The sequence below is a fragment of the Doryrhamphus excisus genome, linkage group LG11, assembly GCF_037039965.1.
Source record: "Doryrhamphus excisus strain RoL-2023G ecotype Guam linkage group LG11, RoL_Dexc_Guam_v1.1, whole genome shotgun sequence".
Lineage (NCBI taxonomy): Eukaryota > Metazoa > Chordata > Actinopteri > Syngnathiformes > Syngnathidae > Doryrhamphus > Doryrhamphus excisus.
Window position 1 is genome coordinate 18,140,284 of NC_136367.1, and position 6,364 is coordinate 18,146,647.

A 6,364-nucleotide genomic window follows, 5' to 3' on the forward strand; every position below is an offset into this window, starting at 1 on the left:
CACTCCTGTTTATGTGGAGGACAGGAAGTGACAGCAGAGGTTCGGGGTTGAGTTTTAGCTCGCAAACCTCGTTTTCCAGTATTATTATTGTCAGTATCCAAAAGGTTGGATGAACACCAAAACACACAAAAACCGTGGCAATTTTGCCAATAGAAAATTATATAACACTCAGATGAGGTAAGACCCTTATGACTACCAGAAATATTTCTAAAAACTACATTTTATAGAGAATAACTATGGTTTTATACATGCAGAAAACAATTTGAAATAATTATAAATGATGAATGAAGACTGATTGAAGACGGATTATTCAGCAGTCAAACACAAAAAAATGAGAGTCAATGAGACTCATAATAATAATGTATTGTTATTATTTGTAATTATATATCATATGATAATACTACTAATAATAATTATTATAAAATATAAAAACATAAAAAAATAATACAATTATATTATTATTAATAATAATATTAAGTTAAGTGCTCTGAGAACACAGCATTTTGTCTATGTACTGTTTATAGGACAAAGATGGGCCGCAATTTGGGGACCCCTGTCCGATGAGATCTCCAAAGAAAATGAAGGGAGCCTAAAATTCCTCCAAGGACCAGGACATGCACATGTCTGGTCCACAGCTCCAGTCGGCGCCTGCTGGAGGTTATTGCTGCCTAGGGGGTGGTCAACCAGTTATTAATTCTAAGGGTTCTGTCAAAGCTATTTCTTTTCCTTAGCTTTTCTTCACGGTGCTTGGGACTGCACTGCTTTCGGAGAAGCACACAATCAAAAAAAGAGCAATCTATTTCATCACAGTGCTGGACCTCTTGCATTGACAAGGACGCTTCCACAATGATGGGCGGACACATGCACTTTGCCCCTATAGGAAGTTCAGTTTGAGTAAAAGTGAAAGTTAAGCTCGTGTGTAAGAGCGACAACAATGCTTGTGTGGGTCTGCCTCTTCCTGCCTCTTCTAATGGAATGGATTCAAAGGCCAACGCGGCTAAGCTTGAAAACTAGAACAGGGCTCTCCAAAGTGCGGGCTGGTTTGTGGTCCGCGGCTGTTTATTTATTGGCCTGTGGCAAATTCTAAAAATTCTTCAAGAAAAATTAAAAAAGTTAAAATAGACAAGAATAGTAGTCATTGTATGAGAATACATTTGAATATCATAATTCACCACTGCTCCATGTTTAGGCCATTTGTGGATAATGGCTCCCACTGTGGTTTGCTGGAGTCCCAAAGCTTTTCTCAATTCATATTAATTAGGTTTTAGGGGGGGCAATGACTTTTTCACACAGTGCCATGGAGGCTTGGATATTTTTTCTCTTAATAATAAAAAGTTTCATCAAAAATAACTACATTTGCTGCTCAGATGTGTTCTCATTGACTAATATTTAAACTAGTTTGATGATCTGAAATTAAAAAAAAAAGAAATCAGGAAGGGGGGCAAAGACTTTCTCTGTTGTTTATCCTTGAAATATGGAGCATGTAGCTTCTTAGCACAGCTACAGGGGTTGCTGCACACAATGTAACACATCAATTGGCTTGATTAGAAGGTCCTAAGAGTAAAAACGTTGGGAAAAACCATTCACCTGACCTCTGCAAACGTCCTCAATGTCCATGCAAGCAATTCCCAAATGAATTTACCAAACAATTTAGTCATTTCGTGCGACAAAATCCAGACACCTCGTCTGAATCCATGCAAGTCCCCTCGTCGCTAACCTCCTCCATCAACATCGGGGTGTCCTCCTCCAGATGTCTGAGCAGAGAGTATCTATAGCTGCTCTTCCTGGAGGGACAAGAAAGGACGCATGGGACTATTTACTAGGTTATTACAAGTAACACGCTGGAATATGCATGAGGTCAACGTGCTTACTTGACCCGGAAGCAGTACATGCGCACAATCAAGACAGCAGCTGCCAACGCCATCACCACGACAGAAACCACCAAAGCGATGATGAAGGGGTGAAGCCCCATCCCGACCTCGGGACAAATGAATCCAATAAGTTTTAACCGTGGAGGTAGTTTAACAGGCCATAAAACCAACAGTTCGCTTCATGGTTTGTGGCTCAGATAAAAAGGAATTAGGGCTTGAGATATGACAGCGCTGTTACTGATTCACTCACACGCACGCACACACACACACAACTGATGTCCGTTTCTGTAAATCAAACCCCAAATGTTCTCCATTCCTCTGGAAGAAGTTCTTAAGTCAAGTGTTGAAAAAGTCAGTCATTCCCACACAGACCAGGGCCTTCAGTCATGAAGGATGCTTCCTGCAACATCTCCACATATCCAAGTGCCGATTGACGCCCCTGCACAAGCTGAAGCTCAAGTGCATGATGGTGCAACCTCCACTCTGCCGTGTGGGAAACATCTCAGGCGGGATCTTCTGAAAGTTGGAAGCCATCAGGACCGTCCATCTTTCAATGTCCCATGTTTGGTGCTCTCCTGCTAATTCCAAACATCCAATTTTGAAGAGCTTTTTTTCTTCCTGGCAGATGGAGTTTGATGGCTATTGGACTGCACTCGGCACCAGTAACAGACTTCACTTGGGCCAAGAATGGTTTCGTGTCTTGACGGACAGCCAACAGGATCCTGTGGTTCCTGTTTATGTATCCACCACTTGACTTTTTTATTCCATGTGCCTCAGGATGTTTGAAGAAGTTTTACATTTATGCAGCCGCAACAATCTCGCCTTGTTCAAAGCGAGAAAGCTTTTTTGCCTTTGCCATCAGTGTGAATACCTGACACTAAATCACATTCAATCCACATCTTTGGCAACATTTTGCCTTTTAGAGGCCGTGCTCTTCAAGTTTTGATCACCTGATGACCAACCTATCTGACTTGGGATCTCATTTCGAAGTTCTACTTAGAACCTCCATAAAATCCAACAATGCAAAATGTAAATTATTGCAATTTTTCAGCTGCTTCTAACATTTTGATCAGGCATGTACAATGCAGGCCACTCTTTAGCTAGCAGGTGTCATGGCTATCCTTGAACCCCCCCCTCCCTCCCCGTCTCCTGTTTGGGAGTACTTGGCTTTCCCGATGAAGTATGTCTGTGTCCCTTTATTTGTTACAAGTGGAAAAGATGAAAGCCGTGTGCCACCATTGTTCCTTAGAGACGGGGAGCGGGGCTACAAGCTGGATCTATTAATGCTGCACTTCAGCCAATAAGGACTTTTACCAAACCAAAAACAAAATAACATTGCAAAAATAACATGCATTATGTATGATTCACAGTACATATAAAAACACAATCTCATCAATTAGACAAACCACAAATGTTTTCTTCACATATTATTGTCCTACATTGGATTGGCTTTAGCATCTTTAATACACAATATGTATCAGACGATTGCATTTATTGGAGAATTACCTGCCAGCAGTTTGCAGTTGCGGATGAGTGAAGCGGTGCAGTTAAAAGGCGTACGCTGCAGAAGAGGTGCTCTCTGCAAGGGTAGTGTTACTTTTTCCACCTGCCCTGAATAAATAAAATAAGGACATCATTAGTTGAGGGTCATTAGTTAAAGGCCTGCTGATTTATTGATTTACTTAGACCTTATGCTTCGTTACATGGCATGCTAATAGTTATTAGTATGACATCTTGCACGATGCTTTAACTTTGTTATGCAACCTTTGTGTGGCCCGAAGTCCCATTCTACTGTTAGAATAAGCCGGGTGCTCCCAATGGCCTGCAGGCCACAGTTTGGACACCCCGATTTAAGCATGACATGACGTACCGTTTCAATGTACGATGTTCGAGCTATGGCTTTTTTTGTAGAAATGAATAATTGATATTCTTCCATGCCGTGTGGAAGTGGTACTTTTGTGTCTTCTTTGTCCTTCTTCCCCACTTAGTTTGAAAGCTGAATCTTGGAATGAATACATTTGTGGGTAACTTGTTAGCTCGTCAGCTTGCAGCGGTCTAGAGTCACTGTAGCACAATAGCAATCCGATGTAAACAACAAATAACAGGAGTATAAAGGTGACTGTAGGGGTGTTATTACATGTCTACAGGGCTCTAATAATGTTAAAACCTGTATTTATAAAGTCATAAGCAGAATTTCTATGCTGTAACGATGGATATATGAATACATTGGGGGCTACCTTTTTAGCTCGTCAGCTTGCAGCCGTCCTGAATCACTGTAGTACATAGTACTGTAGTATTATTAGTTGAAACATACAAGCATGACATTACCTTAACACTGCATGAAATCATGTGACGAAAAGTTATCCTCCCATTCCCTGTGGAAGTGCTAGGTTTTGGGTTTCTTAAGTTTAGAATAAATAAATTTGAGGCTAACTAGCTAGCTCGCTCGCATGTAAACTCGGCTGTCTTGAGTCTTTGCAGCAGAAGAGTTGCAAAACGAGTTGTAAACAAGTAAACAAGTGACTATAGGGGTGTTGATTCTTGTTGTAATGATATTAAATACCGTATTTAGAAAGTTATAAGGTGGTTTTCTGTGATCTGACAAAAAAATATTCAATTTATTAACACTTAAACGCTATAAATTAGAGATGATGGTAGTTGGTTTGTTATCTTCTTTGGAAGTAACTCCAGCCACAAACGAGTTTGAAGCCAGTAAAATAGATAAAAGCAAAAAGCTGTATTTCAGCTACCTCGTTTAATGACGTCACCTTTTACGAATTACGAATTAACCCCGCTTTATGCCATTTGACTACTTTCAAAAGAAGGCGAGTCAGTCCACGCCCTGGGTCTAATATCCATGTCAAGGAGGAACATCGTGTTTGCGGTGAAAAGTAAATATTGCATAATAACATTAACCTGGTTTGCAAGTCCGCCATGTTTGTTGACTTCTCTTTGGCGCCGCTTGCGCTTGATCTGACGTAACTGGGTAGCCACGCCCCACTTCCGCTTAGTTTTCTTGCATAATTACCATAAATAAAGTTATGCACACCAAGTCATTACTAATGTACAAAACATACGTTATATGGAATGTTTATTATTTCTATGGCTTATTATACTCACTGTGGAAGTATTTTCTTCCAACTTCGATGATGGATGTACAGTCCTAATGTGCTTGTGCAGGTTATTTGTAGCGCATGATGGATATGAAATTTTAATCTTGCCTCCTCGACTCTCTGCCTTTGTATTATCAACGTGTTGTAGATGAAATACATTCAAATTAAACTCCTGAGATCATTTATTTTCTCACCTCTCCAGCGTGTTGCGTCTTTGGTGTGCTGTGTCTCTGTAAGCCCCGCCCCTAGCCGATAGTTAACCAATCAGACGCGGCTTGCACTGGAAGGCAGTGTATTGTGATTGTGATTATACACTTGAATGAGTCGGCTACATGACAGGTTTCCTTGGCTAGTGACACATCGCTAGTATACAAACAAACGATTTTTGGTTGGCCCCGGCTGCCCTCATTATGTCGTTTGCCGTGCAGCTGCTTTCAAAGACAAACTGCGTATGAAGGGACGAAGTAAACATGCAAATGCTTCAGATCTACACACAAAAAAAAGAGAATATGGACGTCAGAGCTTTAATGCTTCAAAAAGAGACAAAATACTAACGTTTGATCTCTGCAGGTCTGAATTACAGTTTGGACCAATTGTCCTTTATTCATTCATTCATTTATTTTCTACCGCTTATCCTCAAGAGGGTCGCGGGGGTGCTGGAGCCTATCCCAGCTGTCTTCGGGCAAGAGGCGGGGTACACCCTGGACTGGTGGCCAGCCAATCACAGAGCACATATAGACAAACAACCATACACACTCACATTCATACCTATGGACAATTTGGAGTGGCCAATTAACCTAGCATGTTTTTGGAATGTGGGAGGAAACCGTAGTACCCGGAGAAAACCCACACATGCACGGGGAGAACATTGGAATTGAACCCTGGTCTCCTAGTAACCAAAGTAACCAAAGGACCGCCCAATTGTCCTTTATCCTACAAAACTGACTGATTAACATTTTGCAATATTGGCCGAATATTAGTAAAAAATATGCATATTAAGTATTTTCAATAATAAATACAAATATAAGGCAATAAGAATACTTACTGTACTCATCCATCATCAAACAAGGTGCAGGATTTTCATAGGTGGAACATGAAGAATACCTCGTATTAAAAACAATACGCTCCAGTGAGGCGAGATTACCTGTACTGTGCAGGTGAGCAAATCAAGCAGTCCTTTTCTCTGCCTGTGACATTAACGACATCAGCTTACTTGTAAACAAACATTCGCTTTCCGAGAAAGACACTTCATGTGCTAATTCTAACAGATTCTCCTCGATGATGGCGAAAAATAAACCCGCATCACACCAACTACTCGTAGCGTGTACCCCAATACAGTGCACCTTGCTGGGCCACAGCAAGATGGCTCCCTGGGCTCTA

The 6,364-nt window shown here is 41.0% G+C and overlaps 1 long non-coding RNA gene across 1 annotated transcript; it reads right to left on the bottom strand.

The window, feature by feature from the left end:
• Positions 1 to 1,165: 1,165 nt before the first annotated feature.
• On the bottom strand, positions 1,166 to 4,139 carry LOC131133365 (uncharacterized). Its single transcript, XR_013629413.1, has 4 exons — positions 4,109 to 4,139; positions 3,378 to 3,482; positions 1,872 to 1,978; positions 1,166 to 1,784 (listed from the first exon to the last, which is right to left on the bottom strand). It is a non-coding gene; the product is annotated as an uncharacterized LOC131133365 (long non-coding RNA).
• Between the last annotated feature and the right edge of the window lie 2,225 nt (positions 4,140 to 6,364).